We start from the raw sequence: 17977 nt of genomic DNA, 5'->3' as shown, positions 1-17977 counted from the left end.
TTCATTTTGCTCAAATCATATATTTCACAACTGTTCAGAGTGCATCGTGACTTTCATTCATTTTGACGAGGTACAATCATCTGCAATGGTTCTGTACTTGCATGCTGCACTGATGAGGAATTGTTCAGTGTGATAGAGTCAAGGAGCTGTAGATAAAGCTGAGGTGCAGATACAGCTGTCTGATAATAAGAATGCAAACAGTTTGCTCTGCGTGTGGCTTGTACCAGTTTCAGCCAGTGGCATCCTTGCCTTTATTACTTTACCTTATTCCATGGCATGCTCTAGGACTGTCACACCATAACAAGCACTTATTTGACCTCACTGAACTGTGAAACTGGCTCGTTACCAGGTATTAAACCTTCATAAAGCTGAATGAACAGGTTTGTTGCAACAGTCAGAATTACTTGAATAAAAAGGGTCTTACTTGAGACAAACATTTTCGTTGTTTAAGCAATAAATTATGTGTATAAGATTAGACAACCAAAAAATGTCACAGCAAATCCAAACTACTGTGCAATAAAATATACTGCTCTGGACAGAACATTATCTTGATCATGCACTCTCAATATCTACGCAGTGTAATTATACACTCAATGAGCACTTTATTAGGAACACTATGGTTCTAATAAAGTGCCCGACGTGGTCTTTTGCTGTTGTAGCCTATCCGCCTCAAGGTTCGACGTGTTGTGCATTTTGAGATGCTATTCTGCTCACTACAATTGTTAGTGGTTATAATAATAATTAATTAATTTATAATAATAATAATAATGATATTTATTTATCACACATATACAGTGAATCTCTTTTTTTCACATATCCCAGCTAAGCTGGGGTCAGAGTGCAGGGTCAGCCATGATATGGCACCCCTGGAACAGATAGGGTCAAGGGCCTTGCTCAAGGGCCCAACAGTGGCAACTTGGCAGTGCTGGGGCTTGAACCCCCAACCTTCTGGTCAGTAACCCAGAGCCTTAGCTGCTGAGCCACCACTGCCCCTATCTGAGTTACTGTAGCCTTTCTTTCAGCTTGAACCAGTCTGGCCATTATCCATTGATCTCTATCATCAAAAATGCATTTCTGTCTGCAGAACTGCCACTCACTGGATGTTTTTTGTTTTTGGCACCATTCTGAGTAAATTCTAGAGACTGTTGTGTGTGAAAATCCCAGGAGATCAGCAGTTACAGAAATACTCAAACCAGCCCGTCTGGCACCAACAATCATGCCATGGTCAAAATCACTGAGATAAAAATGTTCCCCATTCTGATGGTTTTTTGGTCTCCAGCAAATTATGCTGGTATGCTGGTGTCCCCAGCAGGCTTCTTAACTAGCTTAACCAGTAAGCCTCCCTTGACAAACCTGCCTTATCAGAATGACAATACTGGTTGATCAGCATTTTTTTATTGGTGAAACAAAATGACTATTCTGGTCTACCTGCTAGATCAGGAAAAAACTAGCACTAATCAAAATAAACCAGCTTGGTTTGGAAATTCATACTGGTCTAAGCTGGTCTTTTCAGCAAAGTGGACTCTGTAAGCAAAATTAAACTACACTCCTGTTGTGTTCTCCCTGTTTATATACATAGATAGTGCCAAACTATGGGATATTTTCCTTAGGAAAGAGAATCACTCAAACACAGTTTAGTGCCGCACAGCATTTCATTATGCTGGACCCATCTGCTGCGATAGGGACTTTGTAATTATGTGGTTGTAGGAGGCTTGTGATGATGGGACATCGAGGGTTGTCCTTTTGCATAAGGCATTTAAACATGTATTATTCAGCAGCCCGGCACAGAACATTTCCAGAACCTTGACAGAGCGGAGCTGCACAGCTCTGCCTCACACAAACCCATAATTTACAGCAGGAAATTTTTTTATTTAACACTGAAAGGAGACAAATATTGTATGCTACTCAATACATGTCTGTTTACATATAAAAACACTGTTCTAATTTCTACATGGTCTTTGGTTAATAACAGCTTGTGACCTATGCTATTATATGAGGATATAATGAGTCTTTGTAGTTCCTATGTGGAGTGCGAGACTAAAGAGAATACAGAGAATAACTTCACAGTCCTCTGATGAGATTTTTCCATTTACTGGAATTAAGTATTTAAGAGGGAGTTTAAATATTGCAACATTTTTGGAAAAAAGTCAGAAAATTACTTTCTAAGATCAAGTAAATGCTTTCAAGGAAAAGAGTATGTTGATGAGTGGTCCTTGCTATTAAAGCATTACTACTCGGCGCTTAACAAATCCCTAACCCTAACATGAATGATACCTGAGGAGAGGTGTGCAATTATTTTTCAGAGCAATCAGACTAAAGACTTGCCCTGGCCCTAAACCCAAACCTTAACCCTGGCAAACGATAAATAAAATAAAATAAAAAAATACCCTATAGACTTACACTGAAGGTGAGACTAAAGACAAATCTGGGGACCAGAATATTATAGAGACTTGGGGGTGAGCTCTTTTGCCTTGGGCCAGTAAACAACCACCAAGCAACCACCAAGAGCACCCTAGCAGCCACCTAACAATACCTTGACAACCACCCACAATACCCTAGCAACCGCATAGCAACTTGCTAATAATCACTCTGAATAGTCTGCAACTGCATAGCAACGCCCTGGCAAACACACACAACACCCTAGCAATGGAGCAGCAATTTTTTCACAGGCAAGCACCACTCACATGTTCTTAAGAAAAAGTTAAAATCTGGTTATAAGCTATATGAGGTGAACTTCTTATTAAAACAAGATCTAACAGATTTTAACTTTTTTCTTTTTGTTATATGAAGGTCTCAATAAAACTGAATTGGAACTTTTTACCAGGCCTTAATCATTGATTTTTGGTACTTTTTAAATGCCTTTTATGTATTGATTTTATTTGGTAGCCTTGTCCGTGACCCTGACTTTGAATCTTAAACTATGAAAATCCATTGTAAAAAAAAACAAAACAAGACTTTACTTTCTAGAAATCCACAGTGCTAAAAGTGCCTGAAGTTAAAGTAACATCCAGATATACTGTAGAAACAGTGGCTGTTTCTGTTTGTTCAACTTGATAAAAGACTTTGAAATAAGAGGGCAATTTTAAAAGCAGACCATTTCTCTTTGGTTGTCTTTAAGTCTGATGTGTTTGTAGGTGGACAAAAGAGTACTATGGGAGTCTCTTCTGCTGTCCTGGATATTTCACTGGATCCCGGCCCTTTGACAGAAAAGCCCCCCTGGTTCAAGTGCAACAGTTAGCTTTCATCAATAAAGTACTGTGTTTCACAAAAACAACATAAGCAGTCAAAAATCACATGATAATTGTTGTAATTTAATTCTGCACTTTAATGCACTGATGCGCAAAAGGAGTAAAGAGGCTCCACTCAAGAGAAAAATAATCAGTAAAGCTTCTTTTTCAAATGTTCCAGATCATGAAGAAAAGCAGACAGAAGCCCTTGAGATGAATGTGCTTCTTTGTAGAAGGTCAATATGATGACATTTCATTCGAAGGCAATCCTTGAAATGGCAATTCATAATTTTTTATGTAATGTCATGCCTTTGAATAAGGGGTACATTGGAAGATTGTTGTTTTTTGACTGCATGGCATTGTCCGTTATAAGTATATCATTAGAGACTGAATCTAAATCTTATATAATACAATTTGATTATTTGACCTTAATCGTAGTGTAACAAATGGCACCAGTCTGATTATCTTAACCATAACACACTATTCCAGTATATTCAACCACAGCAGGATGTTAAAACAACATGCAATGTACAGCTCTGCACAGTCTCCAGAATTCCTTAGATAATTTCATACATCAGAAACATTGAATGCATGCTGCTCAGTTATGAATTTTATATAAATACATCAGATAGGTCACTGTCCTGCATTTGTTTATTTGTTCAGAGACTTATCAGATTTTTTCTATTGCAATTGTTTTCGTTTGCAATGTATTGTGCATCTAATCAGAAAATTCCAATGCCTTTTGCTGATATGGAATATATTATCTGTAATGAATTTTGCCTCAAAAAATTCAGATCTTTTAAAATCAATAGTAAAAGAGACAGATTCCAGAACTATATGTATTTCTTAATTTTAGAAGAATATCTCAGCTCTGTTGGTTCTCACAATGCAAGTGAATAGTAACCAAAAGTTTGAAGCTCCAAAAGCACATAACGGCAGCATAAAATTAATCCATATGACTCCAGTGGTTAAATGTATGTCTTCAGAAGTGATATGATACATATGGGTGAGAAATAGATCAATATTTAAGACCTTTTTTTACTATCAATCTCCACTTTCAGTTTAACATTCTTCTTCTTTTGCTTATTGTGATTCACATTCTTTGTGCATATTGCCACCTACTGGGCAGGGAGGAGAATTTATAGTAAAAAAAAAAAAAAAAAGGGCTTAAAATGTGATCTGATTCTCACCCATACCTATCATTTCACTTCAGAAGATATGGATTTAACCTCTGGAGCCGAATGGATTACTTTTATGCTGCCTTTATGTGCTTTTTGGAGCTTTACAATTTTAATACCCATGAACTTGCATTGTATGGACCTACAGAGCTGAGATATTCTGTTCAGCAGAAGAAAGAAAGTCATACACATCTAGGATGGCATGAGGGTGAGTAAATGATGAGAGAATTTTCATTTTTGGGTGAACTAACCCTTTAATGTCTTTAAGCCCCCAGTGAGCAAGCCAAATGTGAAATTATGTGTGACTTAAGTACATAAAGTAATGTGAATGTCTAACAATAAGAGTTCTCTAAAAGTGCAATATTAAAATGGAAAAAGAAAAGTTTAATAAGGTGTTTTTCAATTCCAAAACCATTATGTCTTTTTCTAGGAGTGTAATTAGATCTAGACTTTTTCACAGACAGTCTCGAATTATGCTTTTAGGAAGTCTCATATCACTCATTCATATAAGCTATTTTAATATTCTACTGTTTAGTGCAGTTGATTGAGCTCTGAGACTATTAATTTTAACAAATTCCAAATATGTATCTTTTGTATTGTTCAATATGTGCATCACTGTTAATGGTGAGATTTCACTGCCTTGATTGAGACATTTAAAAAAGAAACTGTTGTAGTGTATAAATGACACTTTCATCTTGAAATAGTACATTTGTACACTGGATTTATTTGACTGAAATAGAATAACTAATTTAAGGGTTAACTGACATAATTATATGTGCTTTCTGACACATATATACTCACTTACTACAGAGCAAAGGAGAATATGTGACTTCAGTACACAAGCTTCCCTCGGGAGGTAAATACCTTTCTAATCTTGGAGTTATCATCTATTCATTATTTATAGAGGTGAGTGATTTTGACAGAGAATGTTTATCTCTGTCATTTCACTAAAGAACCCTTACAGGTGTCTTTACACTGATTAAGTTATGAGTAATAATGTGCAAATGCTGGAAATGCCACAGGCGTTTCCTCAGGCTTCTAGCCCACATTTCAAAGATCAGCTCAGCAGCACAGTCAGAGGTGTGATAATGAGACTGCCTCCTGTAATATGTCTGTTAACAAGGGCAGAACTGGCATACTAGGTGAGTGTGTTGATTTTGAGGCTTTCCTATGGTAACCACTCTGGTGAATACAGCTTCCCACCAATATTACACTGACAAGGTAATAAGCAGTGCTCTGCAGTGAGCTGTAATAGTTGCTAAATTACCTGGCAATCATTAAGAGCCTATAGTTAGCTAGAATAATGAACTATAGATTATAACTGGAGAATTGGCAGGATAATTCTTTATTGTAATTATCAATATTTATAAATGTATTTGATTATATAGATTTGGTGTCTTTTCTGATATTGCTGTTGCTGCTATTTTCAAAAAAGGAATAAGCCACAAGAGGCTGTATGTTACAGTGATGTAAATGTTTAAAGTACTATAGTCTGTGACACATGGTCTCTTGTGGCTTGTTGCTTTAATCCTTTCATATGTACATATGTGACGGTTAATAACTGGGCCCAGAAGAGTAGCTTCACTCATATGTGTTTCTGCATAAGCCAGTTATGTTACAAGCAGCCAGATTCAAATCGGCTTTCACACCTACACAGTCTGTGCTGGTCAAGCGTCTGTAATTTATATTCACTCAAACAGTTACTCATACAGTCTTTTAAACCACAGAATAAGTTTATTTTATATATATACATCCAACTCATCACCAAAGTACCATGATAAAAAGTTTACAGCTCTTATACGCACAGTCAATACATCAAATGCGATCTTCCTCTGATGCGTGCTGCCATTTGTTTACATTAGTAGCGGTTGTCATTCGTCAAACAAACAGCTACTCAAAGAGTCTTTTCAAGCACATAATATGTTTATTTTATGTAACAAACAGCCTAATTGTCACCAAAGTACCACGATAACAGTTCACAGCTTGTATATGCACAGCCATCATATCTAAACACAATCTTCCCATGCACGCAGCCACGTCTACTTATTAGGTGCAATGCGGTTTTCATTTATACAAACAGCAACTCAAACAGTCTTTTTAGGCATATAATATGTTTGTTTTCTGAAACAGACAGCCAAACTATTACAAAAGCACCATGTTAAAAGTTTAAAACTCGTATATTCACAGTGAAAACATGCTGATCGATTGTGATTATCCGATGCAAACAGCCAAGTCAACATACACATACACACACACACTCACACACACACAATGTCTGAGAAGTCAAACAGTGCATATAGGCAAACCAGATTGCTGATATTATTTGTTCATTTGTTTTTTACATCTATAAAAACAAAATAAATAAAACAAATACAGTACAGCAGACATAAGCCATTTGTTCACATGTTTACCATATTATATACAGTATTTTATTTTGTATTTTTTTATGGCAAGAAATCAAAAATTTTAATAAAATAAGTAAAACAAATACTCTTCTACACTCTGCCCACCTCTACTGGCTGTGCAGTGTCACGTGCAAAAATAACTCACTCCAGGGGGCACTGCAGGGGAATTTAGACCTACCCATGAAAAGGTTAATGGACACACCTTTATTTTTCACCACATAACCAGAGATGGAGGAAGCTGTTTCAGCAATGTCACTATCACAACAATCCAATTGATCAAAATGCATGTAACAACAGTGGTTCAGTTAACCTTATGTGTTATCTGTTGATTGAAGACAATATTAGTTTAAGTAGAAAATAGTGAGCCCTAGTCCATACAGAATGTCAACTAGGGGTGTAAGGTATGACGGTATGATGGTATACCGTGGTACTAAAAACAGACGGTTTCCATACCGTTGACTTTTCCTTAATGATGGTATTGTGTGAAAAAAATGTATATATATATATATATAAATTTTAAAAAATCCCAAGTAAATTAATTATATTTCCATTTACTAATGGTTCATTTAATAATAATAAAAATAAAAACAATATAAAAAAATGTTAAAATGAAAGATGAGAAAGTCGCATTCATCACATCATGTCACTCTGTCAGACCAACGGACAGCAGCACATGAGCGCTGACTAGAACCAAATGTCGGACTCGGAGGAGCCTCTTTTCCCCCACCTAAGCAGTTAAAGTCCGCTGTGTGGGAGTATTTCGGTTATTTAAAAGACACAAGAGGCAACATCAGTGTTGACAGACACCCTATTTGCGAAAAGTGTCGGCTCAGTCGGGAAACACTTCAAACATGTAGCACCATCTCCGAGAGCACCATCCCACAAATTTGTGGACATGAATGTAAACGAAAAACTCTGTGAATTGTCTAGTAATCAATTAAAAAAATATAGACCCCCTTTCATAGAATACTTGCAGATGCAATACACGTTTACAAGACTAGTTACCCATTATTTGGAATTGGTTTATAAGCTTACGTTGCGTTAGTGCCTCTGCTTTCTAAGCGCATCTGTAACATTTTGAAAGACTAAGGCAATGATGTATTTGCAAAATAATAAAACCCACAGAAATTCAAATTTACTGTGGTGAAACATTAATATATTACCTACAAATGTGACCTGATCCATCATGTTGGGTCATTTTGCCCCCAAAACGCATTTTGAATGAACGAGAAAAGTCTCGGCCATCAATAAAAAATTAAGAAAAAATATATAATTCACATATACAAATTAATGCACTAATGTAATATTTTGTTTAACATTTTGGCAATATACTGCTCTCGAATGTCAAATAATGATCTGGGTATTAGATGAGGTATATGTCGCGTGTTAGATGACAAGCTGACTCCCCGCGGTTGAAACACAGATTTGGCATGCAGATTAAACATTTAAGTAATGTATACTGTATCTTTTAAAATCTCTGATATTTTCCATTTTGTGCTACTTGTAATAATGTACATACAATGATACACCCGGTGGCCTCGAGTTTTGCTCAGTGACACTGATCGAACTTGATTCAAAAACAGTGATTTGTGGTCATGGCAAAGACTGTCAAAATAGCATTTATTTTGTGAATTTCATGATTTAAAAAAAATGGAAATAAAATGAAAATCCTTATGTCTCATTTTGTTGGAGCGGGTCACAAATGTATCTTGTTTGGCTCAATTTGATTTCATAAACTTTTTAAAATTACATCCATTCATTACACTGCAAAAAATATTTTTCTCAAGATATATTAACTTGATTTAATTTACACAATATATTGACACAGTATAATATAATGTGTTTTCAGGGCAATTTATCAAAATTCAACAAGGTTTATGCTTAAAACAACTCGCCTCAGCACAGATAACATAAATATGCTTCTTTTTTGCATCACAACCTACCCTGACTTGATATAGAGTATGAATCTGATTTGCCATATTTTACATTTTTCAATTATATTAAAAACCATTTGACTTATTGCAACAAAAATTTTTAAAACTTTTTTTAAACTTGTTTTATGATTATCTTATGTTTATGTCATGTGATTAAGAAAGTGTTCTAAAGAAATAAAAAATAAAGTTAAAGAACTTGTTATAACTAAAAAATGTTTCTGTGTGTTTATCAGACATGTGCCAAACCTAAAATTAAAGGTTTATAAGATAAGCACCATAATACCATGATTATTTTTTGTGATGGTTTTCATACCATGAAAATTTCATACTGTTACATCCCTAATGTCAACTATAGCCTACACACAACTATATGGTTTTTGTCCTGTCTCTGTATCCTTCAGCTGCACACGCTGGCAAAAACAAAAACAAAGCTGTCCATTATCCCTCACTGGTGCTGAGAACCCAACAAATACACAGTTTGACCATCTCACCTACTGATACAAAGATGGATAAAAAGCCAAATCGTTTTGTATGCATTTGAGAGGGTCTAATGAGTGTACAATGATGTGTTGCATGATAATGTGGCCAAAGCATTGGAGAAGGCCAGGGGTGTAAAGTAATGAATTACAAATACTCACGTTACTGTAACTAAGTAGTTTTTCCCAGGAATTGTACTTTAAGTAGTTTAAAAATGGTATACTTTTACTTGAGTACATTTTAAGTACTGTAACTGAGCATAATCACAGGCTAATCTATCACTGAGATTATTTGGTTGGTGTGAGAGATTAATGCAATGTTATCAATAGGGCTGGGTGATAAAACGATTTTGATGTTTATTGAAAAAAAAAAAGAAAAAAAGATATTGATATCGATGATAAACTTTTGAGTACTTTTCTATACTTGGCCTATGTTCTACATCTAGACCAGGGGTGTTCATTACATCCATCGCGATAGCAAGACAACCACAGGTTGGTTGATCTAGATAAAAATATAAAAGTTTGATGTTTTAAATCCTCACCTCTGTAACGCTGTTTGACTGACAGTCGGCTAACGTTTGTGCACTTGTAACCCAGATGTAAAAGAGTAAATTGTATTCTAAGTTATAAGCTTAAAACTAAAGTGCATATTTAACTAAAATATGTGAAGGAACTAAAGACAAGTAACTAGAAACAGAATGAAACCCAAAGAGTCAGAAAAATATGCAAAATTTTATATTTATTAATACTTGCAAATATATGTAAAACAGAATGCAGATAAACTTGGCCAATAAGAGTCTGGATGAGCACTGCAAATGTGATTTATCCAATCAGCCAATCTTGCTGTAGCCGCTGACTCCACCCTAGAGTTAACAGACACAGAACAGATGAAGTGAAGAGCAACGAGATGCCGATCAACTGCGCTGTTAGGAACTTATAGCAGCAAAAGTCTGAAAAATAGAAAAGATTAAACCAATCTTAAACTAAAGCTCTAGAAAGAGAAAAATACTTACCTGAGAGTGAATCTTGAGGTCTAATTGAGATAAAGCAAAGTGATGAATTCATTTATTTCACGGTTCATCTGGATAAAACCTGGAACAACAAGGTTAGAGGAAATCAGTAAGTTTAATCTTTTATTCTAAATATAAATGAGAATTAGAAACAAACTTGTTTGAGTAAACTTAGTTGAGAAACTGTGTTGTGTAAATGCTATCATGAGGTATAGCATTGAGCTAAAGCATGTATTGTAAATTAATTTAAAATAATTATCTGAAACATTAGGAAAATGTTGAAGAATGTTCTCCTGCTTTGTGCATATGCATTTTGTTCGAGTTGGACCACGTTTTCAATGAGGATAGTGAACATTTCATCGTGGATGTTTCTGCACAAACCTTCTGGAAAGTTTGATGGCAGGCCAAAAACCCAAGAGTCTCATCTGAACTGAATATCTTCAGTTCGTGGACTTCCAAATAATCCACAATTCAGCTCTACTTTGAATTCATTCAACAACGAAAAGTTTGAGGTATGTGAATCTGGACATTTATTGAATGTTATTGTAACGAGGCAGAGGATCTAAACGCAACTTAATGTAAACAAAAGATGAACACGGTAACGCAGAATAAAATAAAACACAGAAACCAGGTACAGACCATGACAACACATGCAAAGACTGACAAGGGAAACAGGGAAAACAAGGGCTTAAATACACAGGGGCAAACAAGGGAACGCCTGTGGAAAACCAATCATAAAATGAAACTACAAAAGGACTACAAACTAACAGGAACTAAAGAATCAACATAAGTCAATACAAAAAAAATTTAAATAAAAATAATAGTCCATGGGGTATGGGGGAAAACAGGTAGTTCAGGGGGGCACAAGGGGTAAATGGGCAGTTCAAGGGGAGCAGAGGAACAAGGCAAAGTCAGGGAGGCTTGAAACCGCTGACTCTGGGACGGACGAGGCTGGCAACTCGTTGGCCGAGGCAGGCGTGGGCTCGTTGACCGTGGCAGACGTGGGCACAGACAACTGAGGTAGGGTCTTGATGGACCTACGCACCGACATCAGTGGCAGATCATACAACTTTGAGACAGGGGCCGTGGAGGGCTTCGAGACAGGGGAGCCAAAGACGAAGGTTTTGGCCCGGGGTTCCCGCCATAATCCACTGTATAGAGGGAACCGCAAAGTTCCAGAGCCTTCTCCACATAGTCGCCGAGCATCCAGTGAGGATCAGCCGGAGGCATCAGTTCCCTCAGTGCACTATTCAGACCGGCCCAGAAGAAAACCACCAGAGAGCGGTCTGGATAGTGCACTACATTTGCCAGCTCTAAAAACTCACATACGTGATACTCAACTGGACGGTCCCCTTGTTGAAGGAGCAAAATTCTGACTGCAGCTAGATCCATTCTTTGGTCAGTCTTTCTGTAACAAGGCAGACGGGAAATGAGGATCTAAATGCAGCTTTTAATGTAACCAAAAGATGAACACGGTAACTCAGAATAAAATGGAAAACAAAACCAGGTACAGAACATGACAATACATATGAAGACTGACAAGAGGAAAAGGAAAACAAGGGCTTAAATACACAGGGGCAAACAAGGGAACGAGGAACAACTTTGGAAACAATCAGGGGAAAACTAATCATAAAATGAAACTACAAAAGGACTACAAACTAACAGGAAACAGGTACTACATAAGAATTTCAAAATAAAAGTCAATATAAAAAAAACAGGGAATATGTGACAGTTATTCTTGAAACTACACTGAATTTAGTACACTCATTATTATTTGTTTAATTGTGTAATTGTTTATTTGAATTGTATAGGTAATTAATAGGTAACTGTAATTTTATTTGTTGGTTTTATTTACATTTTATTGAAATTATTTGGGAAAAGAGTTATAAAATATTAAAATTGTTAAACCATTTTATTAGCTTCAAATAAACTAAATAGGCGTAATTAGATTAAATTAACAATTTGAAGGAAATAATATTGAATTTAAATCTTTAATTGTGTTTATTATATTTTATTTAAGATTTATTTGTTGTACTGTCTGTTGTTTTATTTGTGACATTTGTTATTCAAGTTAATCAATACAAATCAGTGATTTCACTAAAGTCAGTTGTTGAGTGTGTATGTGCACCTTTTGCATCCTTCACGTACCCTGGTTATCTTCTGATTGGCCCAACTCTTTGCCGCCCCAGGTGCCATCACACGTGCTACCCATACTATGTGCATGCCACCCGCTAAATGCTGCACTTTACATGCGCGTGTGTTCCGAGAGTGCTAATGTGGGTAAATGCCTAAACGATCAAATACACTTTATAATTCCGCCAAGGCTGGTCTTGTTAGTGTAAGCATTAGTGTAAACGCAGTCAGTTGTGTCTAAAGTGAACGTAAACAGTGGGACAAAAACGTATTTAAATCAAAATGTCGGACTTGAAGTGTACATGGAACCAAATAGACCACTGTCTAGTATGTCATAAAAAGGCTATTAATTAAACAACAATAACAAGAAAATGAGAAAACCACTACCTGCTTTTGGTTGAATAACTTTAGTAGCTTTAAGAAATGTAATACTGTATAATAAAACGTGAAATTTTTAATAATAATATTTTTAAATAATATTGTTAGTTTTTTAATAATACCGACCCCTGATGTAGAGATTGTGCTAATTTGAATAAAATATTAACAGGAAAGTAGAGATGATAACATAATTTATAATTATGCTCAGTCTTTAATACGTTTTTTCTAATGCATGATAGAAAAGTATCAACCTTTGTAGAGTAATGCTTCAGGCAGAATATTCCACCAGTCACAAATACACTTCAGAAAATTGTGCATCAAACATTAGAATGTGAACACAACTATTTCTGGGCTTTAAAGATACAAGAACTAAATCAATGCGGAACACTGTGACCCCCCCCCCCCCCCCCCCCGTACCACTTAAAGGGTTAGTTCACCCAAAAATAAAAATTATCTCATCCTTAACTCACCCTCATACCATCCCAGATGTGTACGACTTCCTTTCTTCAACAGAACACAAATGAAGTTTTTAGAAGAATATTTCAGCTTTGTAGGTCCATACAATGCAAGTGAATGGGTGCCAAAATTGACACTCCAAAAAGCACACAAAGGCAGCATAAAAGTAATCCACTGGAGTCATCCAGTGGTTAAATCCATGACTTCAGAAGTGATATGAGAGGTGTGGGCGAGAAAAAAAGATCCATATTTAAGTCCATTTTTGCTAGAAATTCTTCTTCCTGCCAGTAGGTGGTGATATGCATGAAGAATGTTAATCACCAAAAACACAAGAAGAAGAAAGTTAACGTTAAAGTGGAGACTGACTGGGCAGGGAGGAGAATTTATAGTAAAAATTGACTTAAATATTGATCTGTTTCTGACCCACACCTATCATATCACTAGAAGACATGGATTTAAACACTGGAGTCTCGTGGATTACTTTTATGTCTGTGATTTTAGGAGCTTCAAAATTTTGGCACCCATTCACTTGCATTGTATGGACCAAAAGAGCTGAGATATTCTTCTAAAAATCTTCATTTGTGTTCTGCTGAAGAAAGAAAGTCATACACATCCAGCATGGCATGAGGGTGAGTAAATGATGAGAGAATTTAAATTGAGTGAATTATTCCTGTAATGCCCAATGTGTACCCTGTACCAAACAACTTTTCCCACCCCTGCTCTACCTCCTCTATTGTGCGGGACATGACATGACAAGTGACCCTGCTTTTTTAATGTTTTTTGCATTTCTTGCATTGTTTTGAACATAATGATTTATGCACAACAATAACTCACTCTGTCAGCATTAAGGGCATTTTAGACCCTACACAAAAACTGATTTTAATGTTATTGTTTCATACATTACGATTAAAAATTTTTTTTTTCATTTGTATTGAAAATCAGTGTATTGAAAATAACTTTTTCATCTTTTAATTTTTGTAATCATGTCTCCCTTTTATTCTTTGGAATCAGATTCATGTAGTGTTTAAAGGTGCAGTATGTAAGATTCAGATACCCTTGTTATTAATGACACCTGTGGCCGTTAAGTGAACTGCAGCCAGCAGCTTGTTGCTCGTGATTGCGCATCGACCAAAACAATGACGTAACGTACAAAGAGACTGAACGTGATTCACCGGCATCATGCTGACAGATGATGCATCATAATTAAAATTACACAGTTATGATTGTTTTACTACAAACTTTGAGACGGCATATTATATTTGACTCTCCAGTGCTAGAACAGGGCTAAAACAAAGTGTGGATATACTGTAGGCCTGACTATGCGAGACTGTAGATTAAAGTAATCACTTTTCTTTGCATGATACATTGACTGCATTTATATGATAGCCTATGTTGGCGTTAGCTAGCTAGCCAGCTTTATCAATATCTGTTAGCTAAATTTGGTGGATGATGACAGTAGCTGTTTATAAAATAGACTGTACATTATAAATATGTTGACACAATTCAGTATTGATGTGATTCCATCACAACTGTCATTTTTATATCGATGCGCTATTGTTTAATAATAATAGATTGTATATATTTTCTGTATAACCAAGTTACGTTACACTAATGAATGGAGCTTTTTGTATTACCTTGAACACTGTCTAGCATTCATTTCATGAGTTATTGTAGTTTACCTTGCTGAATAATTAACACAGTTTAACACTGACATTAACCTGACTTTTAGCATTAAGAGAAGATCGTTTAAATTATTTGAAAGTTACAAAGCAAGGTAGCTTGCAATTCGTCAGCGTTAGCAGGCAAGATCAAGTTACTAAAAATTACACAGATCAATCCTTATGGCACTAAATTTCACATGCTTTGCAGTTATGTAAGCTTACCTGTCCAATAAGAAGAACACCAATTCAGGGTCGGTTTTGATCCCCAAAACCGATTGAAGATCCCTCCAGGAATCAAATGCCCTGCCGATGTTCACTCTAGTTTTCGCTCGACCACGATCACGTTTCCGTTTAGCCAGACGGGATTCAGTAGATAAATGTTTTTTTTTTGTTTTTTTTTATTTATTTTTTTATGGCACCTGGGGCGGCAAAGAGTTGGGCCAATCAGAGGATAACCATGGTACGTGAAGGATGCAAAAGGTACACATACACACTCAACAACTGACTTTAGTGAAATCACTGATTTGTATTGATTAACTTGAATAACGAACGTCACAAATAAAACAACAGACAGTACAACAAATACATTTTAAATAAAATATAATAAACACAATTAAAGATTTAAATTCAATATTCTTTCCTTCAAATTGTTAATTTAATCTAATTACGCCTATTTAGTTTATTTGAAGCTAATAAAATGGTTTAACGATTTTAATATTTTATAAATCTTTTCCCAAATAATTTCAATAAAATGTAAATAAAACCAACAAATAAAATTACAGTTACCTAATACAATAATCAATCAAATGAATTACCAAATTTACTAAATTCAGCATAGTTTCAAGAATAACTGTCACATATTCCCTGTTTTTTGGATTGACTTTTATGTTGAAATTCTTGTTTAGTTCCTGTTTCCTAATAGTTTGTAGTCCTTTTGTAGTTTCATTTTATGATTGGTTTTCCCCTGATTGTTTGTGAAGGAGTCGGTGTTGTGATGGGGGCCGGACGTTTGCTGGATTCCATCTCTAAGATAACGTTACCTAGAGTTGCAGACTGTCTGTTGACGCTGTTGAATAGCGGAAGCACTGATGCAAGGCTCTCGGGAGTGCACATAAACATCACATCCTTTGGATTTTCCAGGCAAAAGCGACCCTCTCCCTTCACATGAAAATCAGTCTACAGGCTTTAATAGGCAACCTAGGAAGTCCGGGAAGGGCTCATTTTTTTAAGTTGCGTTACAAGCCGTTCACGCATTGGCAAAAAAAAGGCGAATATTACATGAAAAAATTTACATATTGCACCTTTAACATAGATAAGTGATGTATTTTAAAAGTTGGAAGTCAAGAATATCTATAAAATACTTATATTTTGTATTCTTTCTGGCAAACAGCCATAAAAGAGAATGTAAATTATGGTATGTGTGCTACATGTTTATTAAAAGGGATCATCGCATTCGCAACTTAATACTCACTACTCATGATTACTTTTAAATTAGCTACTCTTTTACTCTGACTTGAGTAGTTTTTAGGACAGGTACTTCTACTCTACTCGCACTACATTTATTTTTGGAAGTAACAGTACTTTTACTTGAGTATGAGTATTCAGTACTCTTTCCACCCCTGGAGAAGACTTTGTGAAAAACCTGTGGATCACAAAATGCCCTTTGCACAGAATTAAATACATTAAAATGCAAGAGAGAATAAGTTTTAATGTGCACATTTGTGAAACGTTTAAACCTTATTTAATAAAAAGTAAAGCTTTCATGCAGATTCAATTTAAAGCACTGATAATGAAAAGGAATAACAGAAAAAATTATGTACCATCAAATTTGGGTGAAATTATACATTTGAAGACTCAAGGCATTGCCTAGTATCACCCTCTGTTTTAATAACTTATAAATCTTGAATAGACCAAGGTAATTTTGTATGTGTATGGCCCATTAACAGCAGATGGCATTCACTCACTTGACTGCCCAGTACTCAGTCCCTGCCTTAATATTTCAGGGCAAAGTATGTCCCTGCCCACAAAGTGGAGAGTGCAGCTTTGGAAGCTGTCAAACCCAGTTGTGCCAATACAGCTCCAGACTGGATAAAAACTAGATGCTGCCATAGGGTACACAAAATGTAGATATTTTAGTTTTCAGCTTCAGTTCCACTGTTAGCTTTAAATAGGACCCCAAATTGGTAAATAATTGGTTAATTATTATGTATGCTCTTTTATGATTAAGTTCAGGCATGAAACTCTGAATTGTGTAAGCTGATACGTTATTTGAACTTGTCATCTGTTCAGCCTATCAGCTCACTCACTTGTGATATGTCAAGCCAATCAGCTCACATGGTGTAAGCCAGGGGTTCTCAACGGGGCAGTACCGCCCCCCCAAGGGGTGTTCAAAGGATGCCAGGGGGCGCTGAGAGCAAATTAGTAGAGAGGGGGGCATTAGGTTACAAATGGCGGGCGTTTATAAGACATAATAATCAAATCTATCGCCAAGTTCCTCTTTGCATTAAAACATTTATCTAGACTTGGAGTATTTCAGTTTGTTCTCAGTTATACAGGTTGGTATGCATTTGTACCACGGTTCATCTGATTTTGAAGTCTAGCGATGCATCTGAAGTATCTGGTTTAGTAGCGTCAAATACACAGGCAGAGGCACAGCCTCGGCTAATGCACATGTATGGCTCTGTATATGGATATGGCTCATTGGACAGAGCAGCGCAAGTGCAAAGCTCTTAAAGCTCGAGCTCTTAATCTCACAGCTTTGCGAGAATCAGTGAGAAGCAAGGCGCGAGAAGCAGAAACCATTTGAATTCAGCACAGAATTAATATCACCACCCTTGAGTTTACTATAGTAACACTAACTGTGCTTTAGGCAGAAATAGATTGATAATAAATATTATCATATCACTACTTCAGATTGTCAATTTGTCATAGGATAAATTAGGGGAGTGAGGGAATATAATATATTTTTGTTACAATTTATAAATATTTATATTTTGTATTTATTGTTTTTACATGTGTTTAGAGTAGGTCTACTGTTTATAATTACAAAAATGCCATAGTTGTTTTATAGACATTATGTCTATAAAATAGTAGTGAAGAAGATCCTTGTGGGCCTGGGT

This window comes from Myxocyprinus asiaticus, chromosome 10 (assembly GCF_019703515.2).
Source record: "Myxocyprinus asiaticus isolate MX2 ecotype Aquarium Trade chromosome 10, UBuf_Myxa_2, whole genome shotgun sequence".
Lineage (NCBI taxonomy): Eukaryota > Metazoa > Chordata > Actinopteri > Cypriniformes > Catostomidae > Myxocyprinus > Myxocyprinus asiaticus.
The sequence above is the reverse complement of the archived record's forward strand: the minus strand, read 5'-3'. Positions refer to the sequence as shown.